General features: G+C 35.9%; 1 protein-coding gene across 3 annotated transcripts in view; it reads right to left on the bottom strand.

Annotated features, from left to right (window-relative positions):
• LOC132119657 (transcription factor SOX-13-like) overlaps positions 1–11,436 on the bottom strand; it is a 36,024-nt gene extending 24,588 nt beyond the window's left edge. For 2 of the 3 annotated variants that reach the window (XM_059529809.1, XM_059529811.1), the window contains exon 1: positions 11,184–11,436. The gene's annotated coding sequence lies outside the window, so the exon portion shown is untranslated. Of the gene's footprint in view, positions 1–6,606; positions 6,752–11,183 lie in introns of those variants that run through there. The other variant, XM_059529810.1, reaches the window with a different exon arrangement.
• Between the last annotated feature and the right edge of the window lie 11,403 nt (positions 11,437–22,839).

The raw sequence follows: 22,839 nt of genomic DNA, 5'->3' as shown, positions 1-22,839 counted from the left end.
GTGGGATGGTATAGGGCTTCAGACATTTGACACACCGGGAGGTGTTCCCATACGGTGACGTCAACGCAGCATCTCGTTCCCTATTCAGGGAACCGTTGTTACATACCTAACCGAGATGTTAACAAGGTTTTTGGCTGGCGAATGAGGAGATCTGTGTTTTGTCTGCATCTGAGGCAAGTGCAGCGCATTATATGCTATCATCACCTTTTACAGGCTATATAACGTTTATTGTTGCTATATGGGTTGCTAACTTGGCCAATGTCTCATGATATAAACGATAAAGCGCTTATGCACAGGATATTCAAAACGTACAAAAGTATATTGGCTAGATGGCAAAAAACGTACTTCTCCAGTCTTCAAACACACAAAGACATAAGCCTTTACAGACATAGTGTTTGAGTAAAGGAAATGCTGTATTCAAACAGTTATGAAGTTTTTGTAAAAAATTTGTAAAACCCTGTGATTTAAAATAATAATAACGAATTATAATAGAGATATGAATTTTGGTTAATTTTTCACGGCACATATCTGTCTGCCATACGGAAGGAGGGGGATCGGCCAAAATGAGGTGCCGGATCCGATTTCGGAGGTGCCGATCCGGATCCGGCTTGTTCCGGCACAAATTAAGCCCTGTTCACACTGAAGGCATCAAAACTATGAATTAACACATGTGGAATTATATATGGAATTATATACATAACAAAAAAGTGTGAAACAACTGAAAATATGTCATATTCTAGGTTCTTCAAAGTAGCCACCTTTTGCTTTGATTACTGCTTTGCACACTCTTGGCATTCTCTTGATGAGCTTCAAGAGGTAGTCACCTGAAATGGTCTTCCAACAGTCTTGAAGGAGTTCCCCGAGAGATGCTAAGCACTTGTTGGCCCTTTTGCCTTCTGTCTGCGGTCCAGCTCACCCCTAAACCATCTCGATTGGGTTCAGGTCCGGTGACTGTGGAGGCCAGGTCATCTGGCGCAGCACCCCATCACTCTCCTTCTTGGTCAAATAGCCCTTGATGCCTTCAGTGTGTCTCTACAATTTTCATAGTCATGAAAATAAAGAAAACTCTTTGAATGAGAAGTTGTGTCCAAACTTTTGGTCTGTACTGTGTATATATATATAAGTAACTAATGAGTAACTAATAAAGATTCACCAAAGGTTAGACAAAAGTGAAAGTGTTCTCAAGATAAAAATCTATATACGCAGTATCACCACGCACAGTGGGCATAGTTTCCAATGAATCAAGCTGTAATTTTGTCAAATTATGCAAATTAAATTATGCAAAATAAATATGTATATTTCTGATAATACAAAAATAACTATATTTGGTAACACTATAGAATAAGGTTCCATTCGTTAGTTTACTACATTAGTTAACAAACGAAGCAAGGACAATCCATCTACAGCATTTATTAATCTTAGTTAATATAAATTTCAACATTTAACAATGTATTATTCAAATCTAAAGTTGCGCTTGTAAACATTAGTTAATGCACTGGGAATTAGCATGAACTAACAATGAACAACTGTATTTTAATTAACATTAACACAAATTAATAAATAAAGTAAATAATGTATTGTTTATTGTGTGTTTATGTTAATTAAGCATCAACTAACATTAACTAATGGAACCTTAATCTAAAGTGTTACCCTATATTTAATATATAAATATACAGAATGCTAGGTTAAGAAATTTGCCTTAACCAGAAAAACTGTTTAATATGTCAGTCCCATCACAGAATGTTTTTAGACGCAAAATATCATTTGAGATGTTGGAGATGTGGAAATATCATAAAAAGTTCATATCTTGGCATATTATGCATGCAAACAAATTAAAAGAGCTAATTTTTCAAAATATCTGAAGCAGCGTCACATATTTCCCATAAATCAGCCCCGGATACATCAAAACACACATTGTCTGTGACTTTCTCCAGTCGATTTTGTCTTTTTCCACAACAAAAGCAGCTCTAAAGATCAGAATTTTGGGCTCATGTTCTTTTGAGACCTTCTAAATAAGACATATAAATGGGAAGATGGTACGACCACGCTCTGGACACAAAAGAGGGGGAGAGGAGAAAGAAAGGAGAGTGGGTCGCCGCCGTTTTTTCCTCCTTGTGCTTTCGAGAAGAGCAGGTTAAAAAGCAGCCTCTTTCATTGTGCCTCTCTGGGCCTAAAACAGTCCGGTTATTGTGGCGCCAAGTGAAAGGCTAGTGTGGCATTTATCTGAGAGACAAGAGGAGGGGGTAATGAAAGGAGGCTGAGCACAAAACACACTTGGAATAAAGAAATATAACAAGAGAAAGGGAATAAAGGGCCCCTTTGCGGAAAAAAAGGCACACAAAAACCTTCCTCCACCCCCTTCAGGCAAAGAAAGACATAGGCGAAAGACATTAAAATGTGCTATTTTCTAAGCCTGGCACACTTTTATATTCCATCTTGATTCAGATTTTTATAGAAGCATACAGATGCAGCGATTTGTGCGGGATGCATTAGACGTTGTTTTCCAAAGCTACGGATAATAAAATCAGCTCCAGAAGACTCTGGGTCTTGCCTGCATGTCCTTGAATGACTACGGGTCTTTGAAATAAGTTAGGGGTCTTTGAGAAAAGACACTGCGTCTATGGCATTGTCATGGCAACCAGATCAGGCTGTTTTGTGCTGTGAGGAACATAACCGGTCATTCTAATTCTTCTCCAGGTCAAACTGAAGATATGTAGGGAAACAGCAGGCGCTGATGATAACAGAACAGTTTGAATGATTTAAGATCTGATCCAAAAAGGCATCTTAAAATGATCATTTTAAACCAGTGGAACACGGAAAGAGATTATTTGCATAATGTGTATGCTCCGTAAAAGTAGTCCATAGGATTTATGTCCTATATTTGAAGCTTCATACAAATGGTACAAATTTTCCTAAGTTGTAACTATAAGAGAGATTACTTGAATAGTTTTTACAAGAATATATTTTGGTCTTTTTGTTTCAAAATGTCATGTTTAATAGTGTTACTAATAACACATTTAACCTGTTGTTTTCAGAGCTTTTTAGAATCAAAGGCATGCAAAACAAATGCATTTACAGTTGATTTACAAGAATTAAAAGGAAAATTACATTTTGTCCCCAAAACATGTTACCTGTCATTTCTTTGTAATTATTTGTGAAATTAACTAGGCCTACACTAAATAGTTTTCAGTGTGTGAAAAACAGTCTTAAATCTTAGTTATATGTTACAGATCTTCTCCTTGCCTCGCTAGACTGGAAAAAATTGGTGCAGAACAATTTTTAATTAGAAATTAAAAACATTAGAAACATACTCCAGAAATCGTTAGTTTTATTTACAACTTGAATTTTTATTTTATTTTTTTTACAGTGCATCAAAATGCTGTAAAACTCTGGAGAACATGAGAGTAAATAGCAAAAGAAGCGTCATTTTTGCATGAACTACTTAAAACTAGAACAATTCCAGCTACAACAATGCAGAAACTTGCCCATTTCTTTCCTCATTTCACACATTCAGATCGCAGAGCTCCATTGTTCAACATGTGGACCCAGACAGGAAGAGAAGACGAAACCTTCACCTTTCAGGACATCCTGAGACCCTGCGCCTCCCTCCCCACCCCACCCCACCCTGCTGGCCACTTCACCAGTGCAGGACGGAGCACGTGGGCTCCTGCTGTCAAAAACAGGATACACACTCACCGCACAGCTGAGAAACAACGGTTAATAGAGAAACGAGAGTGGCATGACAGAGGAACACCAGAAGGATATGATGGAACTGTAGAAGGATTTGGGATGTTGTGAGAGAAAAACCCAAAATCTCCTCAAACTAGGAGAACATCAAGTTTACTTCTGCTTGTAAGGTGTTTTATCTATGAGCTATTCAACTAAAAAAATAGGATATCATTTCACCCAAAAATGAAACTTTCATGTTTATTTTCTAACCCTTCTGCATTGTGGACACTACAACCTGTGGTATTGAAAAGAGCTTTAGTAATTCATCAAATGACTTTGGTTTTGGAGTAAGCTTAATTACTATTCTTGTAAATCAACTTTTAAAAGCATGTGTTGCATATCTTTGATTCCACATGACTAAGAGCGAAAAGAATCATTTCTGGGACTGGGTCAAACACGAACACGAGTCTACAGTCGTGTAGAAGAATGGTGAACAAACAAGACAGAGCAAATGCAGCACGGGAAAGAGCGACTGGAAAAAGTTTCACTGCTATCAAATGTTGAGCTTGTATTTAAAAGCCACATCAGTAGGCAGTATCACACATTCTGATAACATCTCAAGAGATGCTCCTCAAACATCTTACACAACAAGAGATACACACACTTCCACTAACATACAAAAACAACCCCCATTTCTACAAAGCCTACCTACATTTTTACTCAAGCGCAAACTTTAATTATCACATTGCCTATGTCAGCAGTAAAATTAAGCTCCCAATATTTCAATCTGAGTTTGCAGCGATGCTCCGCAGTCACTCTTCCAAACACAAATACAAACTTTTAAGAAAGTCTTAAACTTTTGCATTTAAAAAAACCCAACCTGAAAAAAATGTGGTTCAACTGTAGAGAGGAGATATTTGTCACCTCTTACGTACAGTGACATAAACTGACGGCTTTCTGGCAGAGGCGCTTCCCCCAAGCTTTCACTACATTAAAATACTTTCTTTGTAATCTGTGAATGTTACATTTCTGTGATTCTTTGTAGTGATGAGTCAACTGCAAAACTGAGAAGGAACTAAAAATGTTATTTCGCTTTCTCTGAAAAAGTCAGGTGTCAAGCAGCATGGTTACAAAAAAAAAGGTCTAAGAATTTAGTAACTACCTAAGGAACTATTTTATAACTTTATGTTTTTGGTCTAATTGCATTAAAAAAAACTTGTCATCTACATGTTAATAGAATAATAATGATGATTTCAAAACTCATCTCTTGTTTCCCCTTTCGAGAGGGGACAGATAGACAGATAACACTCACAGATAACACAAGGATATTATTATCATCTCTCTTTTTAGTACAACTTTTGCACACTTAGAAAAATAAAACATGGTAGAGAATCGAGATAATAACAGAGGTTTCTGAGACCCTAAATACATATTGTTTTTTGTAATGTAGGACATCATGTGTAATAATAAAATGGATGGATTTTCAGACAATAAAAAGGATCTCTCAGAATACAAAACTACATTTTCCAAACTGTCATTATTTGAGCTCCCCAGTGCAATCTGTGGACTGTTTGTGTGAGTGTTAATTAATAAATAATCCTTGAGAAACAAATCATGAGGCTACGGTGGTCTATTAAAATATCAACCCGCAGGAACACTACGCTGTGTTCTCAGAAGTCACAGTGGGGGCCACCACAGTTCATGCAAATAACTGCGGGACTATTTCCTGGTCACATTCATTACAACTGAAAGCGGCCTTACTGTATTAAAATGACAGTTTATCCACCTGTGAGTGAACATAGCAAGACATTTGTATTTTTACACATGCCAAACAAACAAATGAAGCCCACACAAATCTGTTGACATTATTTGCACTGACGTTATTATTCAGATTAATGTAAATGATTAAATAGAATGGAATATTACATTTAGTCTGGCTTTTTTATATTTCTAGTGCAGAGACATAATAATGAATTATTTACATATGAATAAAAACACTTCTGTAAGAGATAAAATATTTTATACAGTGATATGCAAATTAAAAGTATAGCAATTCATGAAAACGTATGATTTTGGGTTACATTATTTCTGAACTACTATTTAATAATAGTATTATTAATTTTTTTTTTTACTTATTTTTTTTAATTAACCAGAATTAGCCACAGGAGTATTTTTTAAAAAACTTTATACTATATTTTCAAGATTCTAGAACCTACAAACTAGAGCCTTGGGAACATTTCTGGTGCCTGAGCAAGATTTGAATAGTGCATGTTTGTCTGCTTTCAATTCTTTCAATTTTCAGGTCATTCAGCACAATTCTTCCCTAATTTAAACAATTATACATACAGGGCATAAATCCACCCTGCAATTTGCCCCTGAAACTTTTATATGAAAACCTTTGTTTAAGCTCACACCCAAACCATCATATTCAGTCCAAATCAAAGACACGTTGAAGCTTGCATCACATAAAACTTCACCTTTTGCACATTACATGCTTTAATAAATCGAAGAACATGCTGCAGAACAAACACACATGCTAAATAAATTCAAAAGTCCAGTCACAGCATGAAGGATCAAACCTGTTTGGCAGTTACTCAACTCAAAAAAGATTTAAAGTTTTATATAATATATTATATTATATTATATTATATTATATTATATTATATTATATTATATTATATTATATTATATTATATTATATTATATTATATTATATGTTGAAATTTTCAAATAAATACATTTTATAAATGGAATTTGGTGCAAAATACTACTACCACATAAATGTGCTGCCAAAACTAAATAACGGTGCATTAAAAAAATGCATATTAAAAAAACAGAAAAATAGATAGCACTAAAAGCAATTAAAAAAAAGTAGCATGAAAACTTAAAGCAAAACAACTGAACACAAAGCGCGCAATGTTGCAAAGCAAGTCTTACCTAAAGTGTCTGAGTTCACTGTTATGACAAAAGCCAGAGAGGGATGCTCGTTTTGATGGGCGGCTGTCAGATTGTGTGCTGAAATTTCTCTGTTCTAATGTTCTAATGGGGGTCTGTCTAATTTCCGTTGTGGGTCTGAGCTCATCTCATGGTAAAGAGGGTAGGTGGAACAAAAACTGGAGGTTTTAGGCAACATGTAAATGAAGAGTTTAAGTCTCATGGCACTTTCCAGTTGCCACCTCTCACGTGCGGGATGGTTTTTACCCATTTCGGACAAGATAACTTGCGATTAGGGATTATTTATAGAAGGCTTCTGTGGTAATGACTTAAGATGGATCTATAAAAAATATATGCAATGTAGTAAAAGTTTAAGACACAGCAATAAAAAAAAGTGCATTTTTCTAACTTTTGACATATAGTAGAAACAGTGATCAACAGGAAACCATTTTCAAGAAGATAACATTCTGTCACAGGGTTTTTGTTTTTCAGTGTTCCTAAACATTATGAACAAAAATCACAGCAACAAAACTTTGCCTATAAGTAAGCTTCCATTTCATACCCTAAACAGAGATTTATAAAGTAATCTAACATGTTTTATAAGTTTTAAGATCTTTAAAAAACAAATTTACATTTCATATTTCTGACAGGGCCCCAAAACACTGAGCTCTTTGACTCCAAACACAAGCAGCTGAACTTGACGCACTCAAAGCGTGAGGATGATTTGATGGACAGCCGCAATGATCGAACGCATTTATCAGCGTGAGCTTCTCTGGCCTGCTCTGTTTGATTTCATTGATGTTGTGGCGAGCCCTGAAAAACTCACTTAACAAGCTATTGTTCTCCCGCTCTCATCAAACCCCGGCTCAATAGGACACATGAAACAATGCTGACCCGAACAGAAGAGGTAGAAGTTTGAATAAAAACCTAGCCTATGGGAAAAAACATCACAAGGTTGTCCATCCATCAAGTTCTCAGCACAAATCTTGAAACTTTTTCTGCATCGTGTAACTGATAACCTATAGATGCATTTGGCTCAATGCTGACAAGGTTAAAGTTAATGAAATTATCCAGGTAAAATATGACGGATGACCAAAAATGAAATGGCAATCCTCTCTCTAAACAACTCCAAGTCTAGTTTTTTTTTTTTAAGTACATCATTTTATATGAAGATAAAAGTAGTCTCAGCCTTGATATAGAAAGGAGTAAAGAAGCGATATTGGACACGCCAATTAATTTGATGAAACTTTAAAAAAAACTTTATTTGGACAAATAATGGAAGTAGGGCTGGGTCTCTTAAAATGAACAACTAAGTTTCCTTTTTAGAATCTTTTTTTTTTTTACTTTTTAAATGCATAAAATGCAATGCATACATCAAAATCATTGTTTCTCTGTCTGTACTTGTACTGTGAACAATGACAATAAAGTTGACAGATGAATTAAGTGCATTTAAGTGCCATTCAGTTGGGGTTTAAAATAAAGCATTTTCTGAGATGCACTTTAAACATTAAACAAATAAAACATTAATTTAATTTATCTTTTAATGGTTAAAAATTAAGCAAACTTAACTTTTTGGTAAACAAATGGTATTTACTATTAAAAATAAAACATGGAAGAAATGTTGTGTGATTAAAGCTTAAAAAAAAACGGACTTTTATTGTGACGGGTTGACGTACCGTTACAGTTCTGTGTATGTGATGTGACGCTAGTTTTACTCAAATCAAACGGTCAAATGCTCATGAAGTGACTGTCAGAGCAGTTCTGGAGATGTTGTTCATGTGTTCACGTCCTTATTTAGTGAGACCGCAGACGCTGAAATCACCGCGAGCGTCACGCGCGCTTCAGTGTCTGTAAAGGAAGACGCGCTTCTGCTCCATTCATTAACAGAGACACGCAGAACATGCAGGATTCATATTTAAATAGACTGTTCCAGCTTAATATTTAGAGATATTAGTCCATATTGTGACTTGATGTAAGTGCAATGACCTATTTTTGATTAATTCATTCAAAATTTGGCAAATTCCGTGCCACTCCGCGTTAAACTGTAAAATCTGTTTTTATAACTGGATCCCGCGATTCCCTCCGCATTTTCTGCATCGTAGAAATCATAGGGCCCTAGTTGTGGTATGCCAGCTCTATCTTGCAGTGGACACATGCCACGACGTTCTCTTTACGTTTGCCCGCGCCCTCAAATCAAAACACTGCTGACTACTTGAAGTATGAGATTTCGGATGCAGCACAGTTTGTGTCTCCTTCCGCTTCGTGGGTGACGTAAATGCGTTGTCACATTAAAAAAATAATTGCGAAAGAACCTGACCAGAGATTTAAAATAAATTAAAAGGCAAATTCTTCTGCCTCGATAATTTTTTGTAATCGAGTTACTCGAGTTACTCGAGGAATCGTTTCAGCCCTAAATGGAAGTATTATTACTTCCTTGCATTAACTGGAAAATCCCAACAGTTTTATCAATGACATTTTTTTTTAAATAGTGTAAAATTAGTGGTCATTTACTTCTCATTTCAGCTTTTTGCTTAAAACCGGATTATGATAATGACCATACTTTGATCCAGGTATCAGTCATTGGAAAACCCCTATCAGTCGACCATTAGAAACCAGAAGAGAACTCAAAAAGCTATTAAACAACAAATTGTCAGTATGTTCGCCCTCCAAAGAGCTGCAATATAAATTTCAGCCTTGATTTTTCAGATTAGAGCACCACAGAATTTGTATAAATCAGCTGGTGAGGTGATCTGAGCTCAAGACTTCGCAGAGACCGGATGTATAGACTCACTGTGATCTGGAGAGAACCACCACTGGTTTCCTAACCTCTCAAATGGAGTACAAATATACAAAGAGGTGGGTAATAATAGAGCTGAAACAAGAGAGGGATGCAAAGAAGGAAAATAAGGCACAGCATAAATATAAGATGGGTAGAAGCGAGGGGAAAAAGCAAAAGGTCAGAGACTCCCTACTGACAGGCAGCTTTGTGCGCAGTCAGCCACTGTGAAGCCAAACACTCTCTAACACTTCAACAACTTCCCCTTTAATGATCCGTCGACATGCCCGCTCACAATGGAGGTGCACAACTCAGGTGCTGGATGTTCTTGGTGGGATAAAAGCGGGATATGCTGACTGCACTGGCACGACAGGCTTATTTAACCATGCAGACACGAACCCGGACAATAAAATGTCCACTTAGCGCTCATTATCAAAGTTTAACACCTATTCAGCGATTGTGCCACAGCCGCTCTGCCCTGAGGAGCTCTGCTTTCTGGTTATTCCGGAAGGCTGATATTCTTCAACAGAGAGATCAACAGTTCACTTCACACAGAATATCTGTCAGACCCATCGACTGCCTGAATAGCAACTCTAAGCAGGTCTCAAAATAGAAAAAAAAAAAAGAAAGAAAAAAAAACTTCAGACCCAATAAAAACAGAGTTGAGTGTAATCGATTTTAATCAGATAAGTAACAACAAAGTCAAATTCTACGTCAAATTTAAAAGTCACACAACTACTGATGTACAGTGATAAACAGTTTTTATATTATAAATACATTTTATGAAATAAATATAGGCCTGTGTGTGTGCATGTAATGAATAATATAAAATACTATAATATATATATAAATAACATTTTCATTAATTTATTTTTTTTTGAAAACATATATATATTGTAAGTGCAAAATATGTGTTAATTTAATTTCTGAACTCTTGTGTAATCTTATTTGCTGTCATTGTAGAAATCAAAGCAAAGAGCCACCTGCTCTTAGGATATCGACGTCAGCCACTGAAAGGTCCATACGGGTCAACCATTACTAATGTGGGCTGCTGATTTCTTTCATTTTTCTTCTTAAGAGCCTAAAATGACAAGTTCTAATGCACCCTAAAGCATATTTGGCATGGCCATTTAAGACCCATTAATAAGTATTGAGTTAACTTTCAGAAATGAGTGCATACACACAAACCAAAAAAAGCAATATGAGTCGACAAAAACATCAATTAAAAATGCATTTAATAGTTTTTAGAAAGTTTGCCAATATAAGCTCACCTTAAACCAAAACAAACATATCTGCAAACACTTGCTTCTTTTCAGTAATAAATGTCAAAATAAGCAGGAACTTCTTTGAAATAAAACAACTAAGAACTGCTTCTTACTGTACAATGAATTACTGCAATGGCCTTGAGAGGACATGAAATCATTTTCAGCTCACATCAATAGTAACTGACTGAATACGAATTGAAAGCACGCTGTCATTTCCTATCATACCATTTCATATCGTACCGCAAACATGCAGTTCTGACACACACCACAGAACACTTTCAGGTAAGAAACTAGTTCATTTGATACAGACATATTAGTCAAAGAGAGTTTGTTTACTCTGCAGGTTCATACAACCGTGCCATTTTGGTTAAACGCTCGCGAAGGTGATTCAGTTAGATGCTATAGTGAATCAAAACCCTCATCCCATTGATCTACTTCTGTTAGTTTATGTATCTTTCACTACAGACAGAAACAAACGTGTCGAACGTGCCAAACACTCGTGCGTAAAGTTTCAAACAAAGCGCCATTTGCCCACTTACCAACTCCAACAGAACTGTGCGCTGCGCTTTGCGCTCGCCAAACTTTATTCCTTCAGTCTTTCCGTCGTCTCTGGGTCGCAGAATCGATAACGCCGCATGCAAAATGTGGTTTCCCCTCGCGTCAATGAATAATTCGTCTGTCTATCAACGGCTTACAGCACAACCTGAGACTCCGAGCGCACAGCTGATGAATGCTTCGCACTGACTCTCGTCGATCCAGCCTCCCTTCACTCCAGAGTGACTTTGTGGTGTTCAGTTTCCAACATTCTCGGTCCTGCTGCCTGTCATTCACCTCCCTCTTAAAGGGAAAGCTCTTCTTTCTGGGGTTTCCCTGGCAAAAGGAAAATGCTGGGATCCTTGAAGGAGGAAAGGGAGATGCTCTATTCATGAGAACCTGCTCTTTCAAGTTCAGATTTGATGTACTTTTATCCTTTGGTTAATGTAGCTTTAATGCACACAATATGAGAAAATATGCACATGGAGTTTTGGGAAAAGCACATAGTTGCATGCATTTTTATACTTTTTATTGAGAAAAAAAATATTGTTAAAAAAATATTTTCAGTGTAATTCTGACTCAAATCCGAAATATGGCTGTAAATGATCTGCTATATTTTCTATGGACTTTTTTTATTTATTTATTTTAAAGTCCCCTAAGTACCTGCTGTTTCAAGTTAAGCTTTAAAACTTTTTAAAATGCATAGTTTCAGAAAAGGCACATGATTGTTTTACTTTTTATTTACAAAAATCATTTCAATTGTAGTCTAATCCTGACACAAAAATATGCTGGCATATGATCTGGAATGTGTTGTATGGACTTTTACAAAACTTTAGTGCTTTATGTCAGTTTTCAAAGCCAAAAGGAACAAATTTTCATGGTTTGCAATGACATGAGAGTGAGTTAACAATGCTAAATTTATGTATACATGTTCTATGTCATCTAAAGAACTGAGAAAAACATTTATTTCATTCAATTAAGTAAGTAATTTAAAAAGTGTGAAATATGCTATGACAGAAAAATAGCAGCGTGCCATGTGCATGCTTGCCAAACCTGACACTCAATACTTAAACATTTTGAGCAAACCCTCAATTAAGACCTTTCCATCAACAGCGTCATTGTATTTAAGTTCTCTGTACGTGTGACATTTGCATGGGGGTCCGTTAGCCAATGCGAATCACCAGAGTCCTTCAAAGCGCTCCAGACCTGCGTTTTTATGTCTCTTTCTGTCTCTTTTTCCCTCAGCGCACGTACAACTAGCCATCGCCGCGCAGGGGTGAGAGCGCAAAAGCCGATGTGCCCTTTCTAATCCCCTCTGTTCCTGCCTTTGTGTAGTGGCCCAGCAGGAAGTAGGAGCTGGGCAGACAACAATTAACAAAAGAGCTGTGAAGAATACAATTAGCCATCAATAGAAAACCACAGGCCTTTGTGCCTGTTTCCATGGAGATGCTTGACTACCACTATTCCAGGATTACAGAACCTTACCCCCCCCCCCCCCCAACACACACACACACACACACACAACACTACCACTTCTGTTTTTTTTCCCCACTCTGTCTTTCTTTAACCCTCTCCATCCTTCTTTTCTTCCTTTGCCTTTTATATCCACCTCTCTCTCTTTATTTCCATGTCACTCTCTTGTCACTAAGTAACTCTGGAGGCTTTAAACGAACGCTCGCATCTTTGTTCTGCTCAGATCTTTTCAGGTCTTCTACCTTTGTGTCCCCCGCTGGGCTGAGGTGAAGGTGCCGTTTTTTTTGTGTGTTTTTTTTTCATTACTCTCTCCCATTTTCTTCATTTGTCCAAAGGATTACCCAGACTGGAGCTTTGTAAAGGGCTGAGATAGACCTGATCCGATATAACTCCTCAGTGTTCTAGCTCTACCAAAAAAAAAGGTTGATCCGAAATAAATCTTTATTATCCATCTGGGGACTGTAAGCTTCAGCATGGACCCGCACCTTTTGTCCTGGAGTCCATAGTGTTTAATAATGTTTCACGCTGTTGTTTATCACAGATAATGAAGTTTTTGTTCTAAAAAAAAAATGAAAATTCCATTTTCATAGTGGAAATGGTAACAGATATGTTCCAGTGCTCCTCTCAGTTTCACATTTCATTCTCACAATTCTTTATGAATCAGAACAATTTTGATCTAAATTGTTCAAAAACATTTTATTTATCATTTATAGTTTAATTAAACCCAGGTGTTTGTTTCAAAATGGTTTTAAGAACAGTTTACACAGTTTAAGGCCTCTAATGTTCATAAAATGATCAAGAGATAAGAACTTTAGAGTTTTCATCAAATTCCAACAAGATCATTAGAGTGCTCCGTGAATATTTGTTTCTAACAGTTGCACTACCTTTAGGTCTAATACATACTCTAAGAAAGCACCTGAACGCATATTCTTCCACGCAACTTGATTTTATTAGTTGCAACTCGAAATGTGTCCGAACAATTTGTAACTCAAGTACATGTTGCGTTCTCAGTGTTCTCAGGCACTATATAGAGGGTATATAGTATACAGTCATAGTGTAACATTAGAAGAAGACTGTACTTGAAGATGAAAGAGAATATAGCCTTTTAAGCTAATTTTTTCAAATATATGTGTAAAACTCGTTAAATGTGGTTTAATGACACAAAAATTTGAAGGTTTCTCTATCGCCCCTTTGAGGTTAATCATAGCCACTGTAATGCATAGCCAATGTTAATTGTTAATTAAACATTTCATCATATTTACATACTCGGTTTGGTATATAAACTGTATATACTGTTTGTGTATGAATATATATATATATATGTGATGTTCAAACACACACAGTAATGTTTCAGTGTTACGTTTTTTTTCTTTTTTTTTTGAGGAATTAACCTATGAATGGTTTACTTGTGAACTTGCATAGAGTATGTTTCTGGCATTAGATAACGTTCCCCGTGAGCTCCCAATGTCAGGACAGACATTTGTCCATCAAGCGATTGAAGAACCCAAACACCCTACATCTTGCATGCTTTTCTGAGAACCGTGGCATTTTCAAATGCAAATGAGTCCATAGAATGAAGACATTAATTCAGTCTTTTGGAATACAACCAAGCGTTCTTTAGACCCCTTGTGTTCATTATAACACAGCCTGTCTGTCAGGTCTGTTAGAATCACTCTGTATTCTCCACACTGCACACTATGCCAATTAGGCAATCATTGTGACTAATAAGAATAATCTCACATTGTGGTTGCAAAAATGGCTCATATTATAAAAAGAACTTTGGGAGCGGATATGCCTGTGTTCTCTCTTCCTGTTTGCTTGTGCATAGCTATGAACTACCCCCCCCGACATCACCTATTAAAGATCTTTATCAACACATGCAAATGCATCTCATTAAAAGCATTATTAATGATGATTAATTTCACGTTTTCCCATCGCAGTGAATAAATCTGATTATCTACATGCAGATATTTTGAGATACAAACGTTTTTTTGTGCTTGTTTCAATGCGTGAGAACGATAAGCTGATTAGAAGAGGCAGATTCAGGTGGTACACAGTGTTTTACCACAGTATGTCAGTGATGTTATCAGGTAAGGGAACATACAGAATTCACTTTAAATTGTAGCAATTCATTTAGATTTAATTTTGAACCACTGACATTTTATTGATTAACTAGGCCATCAAACCAATCATGCTTGTTCAATGTGGCAGTAATGTGGAATTGTGGGAGAATGACATAAACCACCATGAAATGATTTTTTCCTTTGAAACTGCTATCTGCTCTGCTTACTCTCCAACCAGAATTGCATTTTTGCCTATGTATGCACTTCACAAAAACCAATGTGTCCTAATAAAAAGCGTAAAAAAATGTTGATGGGGAAATAATACTGAGCCAGATAGTTTCTCAAACCGCATGGGAGGGAACCAGGGTGATATAGAACAGCAAACGTGACAGATATTTGCCCAAAAACACATATGCGATAAGGTCGAGCGTATTATTTCTGAGAATCATCGGAAAGCCGCAACCCGTTCCGATTTCTGTTCCGTTGATTTCAAGCAACAAATGTGTTTGTCAGTGAGAAACATTTGATGCAAAACATTCCCTTTCGACCGCAAACACTCAGTGAAATCACAAGTATCAGGTCTACACAACCTAATTGAGGTAAAAGCAATAGCAAAAAAGCAGCAGGTGGTTTGAGAACCAAAAGGTTTGAGTGGCAAGTTGGGCCTCGTTTATTTTCGGGCCAATTACAAGCTTTTTGTGCAACTTGGCTTTCATCAAATATCTCATACCTGAACAAAATGGGTTGAGAGGCACGAAACAAGTTTATCTGATGGTGCTTTCAAGCTTTCGGCATTTCAATGTGCCAGAATTCTCTCTCCAAACCGGTGGATACGGGCGAAGGGCATTAACCTTGTCAGTTTCATGCCTGCTTGTTCGGAACTCACATTGCAGAATGAAAAACTCTACAGAAAAAAGCATCACAGCTCTGCTAAAGTACTAAAACCAAATATACAGTAGTTTATAAAAAGGAGTACAGTATGTATGACAGAAAGGATATTGCAGATGTTAAAAGGGAGTTGAATACCAATTTAAAAGTCTGCATGTTCTCCTCTAGCTATAATGCAAACAAACTGCCAAGAGGCCCTTGCCAAAGTACTTTGCATACTCAATTTTATTTTGGTAGATTTAATTTTTTTTTTATCAAGTCATTTATTTTGCATACAATCATTTCTTTTCTTTTCTTTTTTATTCTTTTCAAACTCATAACCTAGCCATCGCTAGAGCCATTATTTTCTACTGTTTGAGCTATATGAACAGAGGACAGATGCTTATCTTTAAAAAAATTATCTTTTAATCTTGCATGCTTGCATACGGCATCAGCAATGTCAAACGTGCTATGGTCCTTCAAATTTGATATACTGTCCACACACAAAAGCTTCAGAAGATTTGAGATGTATAGTGTTAATTTTGTATGGACTTGTTTTATGGTACATTTTAAGTACTTTTTGTTATTTTTGTAGCTTGACAGACATTTACATTTATGCATTTGGTAGGTGTCTGATATTAGATTTAAGCATTTATTTTTTCAGTTCATGCATTGTCTGGGAATCAAGCCAATAATCTTATCATTCATTCTCTACTGTTTGAGCTACAGGGGAAAGATGTGGTCACAGTATGAACTAAAAACTCTATAAAAACTCAATCTTTTAAACTGGCATGCTTGCATCTAGCATCAGTCTTGTCATTGTCTTCAGAAATGGCTTTTCGCTTCATGCATTCCCTTGGAATCAAACCCATGACCTTGACGTTGCTAGAACCATGCTCTAGAATAAGCTGGTTCAGAATGACATGGGAATTCTTATTTTCATCCACAATGCATAGTCAAACCATTCTAGATCAAGACCATGATGCCCACCAGGCCACCAAACTGCACACACACTCGCAGTGCATGTCAAATTGGTGTTGCATTCAAGTCTGCCAAGAGATTCCAGCTCTTGCTATTTCCAATTTGCCGTGGTAAACCCAGGTGACAAGACACAAGTTATGCCCCACTCCCCCTTTTTCTCCTTTCAGATGTCTGTCTGGTCCAAAACCACCCACATTTCTACTTTAGCACTTGTGCAAAAAAAACAAAACAAACAGTAGCGAGAATAAAGGGCCGGCTCACAGCAGGGGCTGAAGGGAATATTGGCAGTGCCGCACACAAAGGCGGCCCTGAAAATAGCCCCCTAGCACAATGAAACCTGCCACTCTGTCTATGAGATAATGTCTAATTGAAAACAGTGCCGGCATTGTGTCGCTGTCACCGGCCTATTGTCCAAAGCCTACCCCTCCTCTCCCCTCTCCGCACACACTTTTTTTTCCATTGACGCGGCACGATTGTTCCCTGCCATTGTGGCACCCGCACCTCTCACTCTCTCTCTGTATTGTTATAATTTCATTACTCGTTTGTTTTTTGTTCCACATCTCCTTTTGCTCCCCTGCAGGTCTTTTGTTCGGTACATTTAGGCACTTCATATTGAATTGCCAACACATTGTGTGTGTGTGTGTGTGCGCGCAAATGTGTGTGCATGCAAAAGTCTACCTTGCAAACAAAACAAAAAAATAAACTTCCATGAAAGGTGGAAAAGTGACTAATTTTAGCAAACATGAGTGAGAAGTTTAGAGAGTGAGTGTTCACTGCAGAAACAGCAACAACAAATCTATTCCAAAATGCACTAAATTACATAAGTGTCACTTTGTAGTCTGTTTGTTTAGGGTCATTTTGAAACGGGTGCCTTTTGGGTTCCTCATTAACATATGTGCAAACAATGACTTCAACAATGAATAGCTGAAGCCAACTTTCACAAATTGTATTTTTGTGTTGCAATTTTTTTTTTAAATATTTGGACTAAAAAGGAATATACAGAAATAAAAACAAGCATTATGTCCTCATTTATAACACAAAATTATTTCTAAAAGTAATAATTATTTTTTTTAATCCAATTTCATATTAAATGTATATTTATAATTTTTTTTAATTATATATATAAATATATATGTATAATTAATTTAATGTACATTATATGTATAATAATTACATATAAATAAATTTTAATTATATAAATGTCAACTTTGTTAATAATGTTGTATAGTAAAGAAGTACTATTTTAATAGTGGATATTATTTAAAAAATAAGATAACATTTCCCCCCCCCCTAAAAACATACCTTGCATTTTCATTAAAAAAGGTTAATAATGATAAACTGTAAATTTGTCTGTTTTTTTTTCACAGCAGATAGGAGCTCTTTTCATTAAATCACCTTAAGTACTAAGAACATGTGATTGCTTTCATGTTTGTTGTGTTTTACATTTCTATATCTGTAGATCTGTAGTCTTTTGATACCCTCTAACACTGATCATTTGATGATGCTTAAACATGCAATTGTCTGAAGTCTGCTCATTATTTATTTGCACAAAGCCTGGCCTGATTTGGCCTCTTTTTCACTCACACTTACAGAGTCTGGATCTTTGCCCAACGGTGCCAAGTCCATTTCTGCCAAAGTGTGTCACAATGAAAAATGCTACATAAATGTTTCCTTGGGTGAAAATGAGAAACAAAAGCCCTTATCAGACTTGCATATTATTGTATGTGTTAACAGGAGAAAAATTGAGGTATTATGTATTACGAACAGACTGTTAAAACAAGATAAGCAACATGTTCACAGGTCACTGCCTGTGCACTCAGAATGCTTTGGTGGAGTGTCACCTTCGTGTAAACATCATTTGCAGCGTTTGTGCAGCTCTTTTTTTTTTTTTTTTTTTGCACATCTAGTGTGGAAAACATTTTTCAACCTAGTTCTGGAGGTTCTACATCAACAACCTACCTTTGATAGATAATGAACATTTTTTAAATAATAATAATATATTTTTTAACAAATATTTTGATTAAGTAATAAACTAGGTGTGATCTAATATTTTTTTAAAGACTTACTGACCTTGACCTGCAGTTTTTATTTACAGATATAAGTTTATGTCTTATATTTGTTTTAGTTTACAAAAGGCTTGCTGTTGTTTTGAACTACATTTGGAGGACAACTATTTTTAAAATATTATTATTATATATATTTTTAAATATATATTTTTAAATATATTTGCTAATTTTAAGTTTACAAAAGACTTCCTGCAGTTTGTTAATGAACTTTTCAACATATATATTTTAAATAATATTATAAGTAAAAGAAACTGCTTCACTGATTATTATGTTTAATAACAGGTTTCCAACCTTAACAAAACATAAACTTAGAAAACTATTTGTTAAGTTTACAAAAGGCTTCCTGCAGTTTCTGTTGATTACACTTTTATTTGGAGGACAGAGATTTTTCAAATATCATTATATTTTTAAATAATATTATTAATAAAAACTACTTCCCTTTTAAAATCTTTTTTTATTATTTATTTATTTTTTAGAATTGTCATTACATTTGTTTTCCTATTTGTATAAGTGTAATTTCTCATGAATCAAATTGTTCTAAGAACTAAAAAAAAAGAAGAATTTCAAAGAATAACATTTGAAAGGTTTATGTTTCTTTTTTGAGCTCTTTGAGTCTCTATGTGAAGTATTTTCATCTTCAGTTCAGAACAATGAAAACAAACCGGCCATCACTCTTTCCAGACAGAGAGGATGGCAGCCAGATAAATTGCCTAAAGTTTTTTTAAATCCCTATTTAATGTAAAAGCATCTCCTGTTTGGATACACATACACTATTCTTAAAGTGCACAAAACATCATCAGTCCAAACACGTGTGCGTGAACCAGACAATCTGGGTTATAAATACAGGTTGAGTTGATGCAGTGGACTGAACCTGTCCGGTTGGAGCCGATGTAGGAGACGGGACGGGTCGGGCCGGGGGGAGGGGGGGAACAAAAGACACGCTCACAACAATCACACCCGCAGGAACAGGAAGGCCCCTCGGGAGCTCCCGGATGGCAATCTGACCTGGGCAGTGTTTCCGACGACTAAACCCAGCAAGAGCTGAACTGTCTCCAAAGTGTTTGGTTGGTTTCCTACAGCCTGGTCATGGCAGAAACGGACGTCTCATTGGTTTTTGACTGGGGTGAGAGGAAAGGAAGGGCTGGTTCTTACTGAAGGGTGGGATTTGCGTAATTTAAGGAAACTGAGTGACGTTGCGTGCAAAAGTGTGCATGGAAGAGTATGACTGGTAAACCACAGCGCCCACATCGCCTAACGTAATGTAATGTTTAACATCCTTTATATTGCTGCTAACAAGATTCAAGATTTTTATTTGTCACATACACATTTATATAAACCATATATAACCAGCAGTGAAATGTGAGTGAATGGAGTATATTTTCTTTCTATTTTATATCAAAATGGTCCAAGATGATCTTATTTAAATTAATGTGATAAACAAAATGTCAAAAGTAATCTAAAAGTAATCAAAAAGTCATTGATTATATTACCTAAAATGTGTAATGTAATGGATTACATTCTTTACAATTGTTGTCACGTAATTTGGAATCAGTAACAGACTACACTTAGTTAGTAATCTACCCAACACTAACTGTCACATGACCCAATCAAAGCACAGTTAAGATAATCAAAACAATTGTGTTGCAGTTTTTTTAATTCAATTTGAAATTTTAAAAATTGATCAAAAATTTATTTTATTTTTTAACTGGCACTTCAAGGTTTTTTTTTTTGAGATACTATTATAATTTTATTTAATCATTATATATATATATATATATATATATATATATATATATATATATATATATATATATATATATATATATTCCATTTTCATTTTAGTTAAGGTTTTAGTCATCTTGTTGTTTATGATATTTTTATTTTTTATTAGTTTTATTTCAGTTTATCTTTAGTTATTTTAGAACCTCATGGTAAACTAAATAACAACTATAAATACAATCAGTTCAGTGTTTATTGTATATATTTTTATTCATCATTTAACGTTTACTTTATTTGAAGTAACTGACTTTTTATGGTTTTAGTTTATTTTTATAAGCCTGTTTCTGCTCACATTAGCAAATCTATCTTTCAGTGCTGTTTCATAAGCACCAAAAATATGCATAATATACATAGCTAATATTCAACAAGTTAAAAATGTAGGGTTGTAATTTATCTAGGCGACCGGGATTTGACTTTAGTGTATGTGACATCACCTTCTATAAAGCCATTAAATTAAAAGTTGTATTTTGATGTTCAAAATCAAATTTTTGCTACTTTTGAATAATGTACACCAATGCATTGTTCACAAAAAATCATGAACGTTTACTAAGAAAGTGACTTTAAGTTCTGTTCTGTAAATTCTGGACACATTAGTTTTCATCTGCATATGAAATAGAATGGATTTTGATCATGTACCTTTAAAACCCCCCCAGCAAAGATTCACACTGAATGAATACTGAAAGAAAAATTCACAAGGGGACCGACTTTATGCAACATTACTGTGGTTGAACCCACAGTGAACGACTAAAAGCGTGTGGTCGCAGTTATGAAGTGAGCTTAAACTCTCTGGAGTCAGCAACTGACTTCCTCCCGATGAGCTTCATGGCTGCATCTGGTTCTCCGGCTCTATGTGTACACATGCAATGCTCTTACTCGTGATATAGATACCGCTTCCTCCACAGGCTGACAGTGAGCCCCTATCTAGAGACTCACCAACCACTGCCTCTGACTTCAAAGTCACAGCTCTCCTGCTCTCTGGCAAAACCATCTGAGCACTGCTGACATACTGCTGTTTTCATATTTCCAGATTTTTATCAAACTTCCCCTTGAGGAAAACAACCGTTATTGAAATCTAAAGCTTTGAGCGTAAAATTAGTTGTTGGGGGATTTGAAACTAATACCACAAACTGCAACATGCAATAACGTTTAGATAAAGAACTATGCAGATGTTGTGTATTCATCTCTTGAACAATCATTGCATACTCATTAAAAAAATCACTTCAGTGCACAGATCATTTGACGCTTTATGGCTGCAACTGTGTTGTGATTGTTTTAAACTTTGCTGAATTCTATAATTTCATCACATTTATTCTAAGTCTGTTTTATTGAATTTTTTTCCGAGGTCACCATAGCCACCCAGATCCAGTCCAGATGGTGGATCGGCATCTAGAGGACCTCAACAGCCCTGAATGTCAGCCGAGATCATATCAACTAGACGAACCCCGGAGACATCTGTGAAGACGTCATCGGCCATCAGCTCAAGACCACGGGAACCAGACGAGTCCTCTGCTCAATCTGACTTGTGCTGCAGCCTGGAATTAAACCACACCATTCAGATTTCGTCTGGCCCTGACTGAGCCTGGTTTCTCCCAAGGTTTTTTTCTCAATTTCTGTCACTGATGGGCTTTTGGTTCCTTGCCACTGTCGCCTCTGGCTTGCTTAGTTAGGGACACTTGACTGAATTCCCAGACACTGTTGGAAGAGAGCTGAACTGGATGATGACATCACTAAATCATCCATGAACTGACTTTAACTGATAAACAGTCTGTTTTCTATTGTCCTCTTGCACTATCAGCACACATTTTTCCTGTTCGACACTGTGAAGCTGCTTTGACACAATCTGTATTATATTATCAATAAAGGTGACTTGACTTGTTTAGAACCATGAAGGGCATTAATTAATTATTAAAGAAAAATAATCATAAAATATCATTAAATATTTTGTTTATAAATGTGTTATGATTTATTTATTTTTGCCTCAAAAAATGATTAGAAAAGTTCAATAAGTCATTAAATCACGTGCAATATAACAGCTTGCTGTTTTGGTTAAAAGCATGTTTAAACCCATTTAATCCCATCGGTAACATTTGTGGCCAACATCTACATTTAACTTTTGCGTTTGAAAGGACAAAAAAAATGGGGTCTCTTTTAAGATTTATTTACTTTTTAAGAAAAGTTACACAGTTTAGTTTGCTTTATTGGACTATATGAGTAAAATTCACTTATTGAACAGTGGGGAAAATAATTTAAAAAAGGCAAATAAATAGGTACACCCCCCCCCCCCACTCACACCAACCCCTTTTTAAAAGCTGTCTAAAATGTCACAAGTAGTATCTTATATAGACGCATCCTGCTATTTCAGTACAAAGACAAACCAATGTATTGCCCTCTAGTGGTTAGACAGTTAGCTGCAGACTGGTGTCAAACCGGAC

The sequence above is a fragment of the Carassius carassius genome, chromosome 38 (assembly GCF_963082965.1).
Source record: "Carassius carassius chromosome 38, fCarCar2.1, whole genome shotgun sequence".
Lineage (NCBI taxonomy): Eukaryota > Metazoa > Chordata > Actinopteri > Cypriniformes > Cyprinidae > Carassius > Carassius carassius.
The sequence above is the reverse complement of the archived record's forward strand: the minus strand, read 5'-3'. Positions and strand labels throughout refer to the sequence as shown.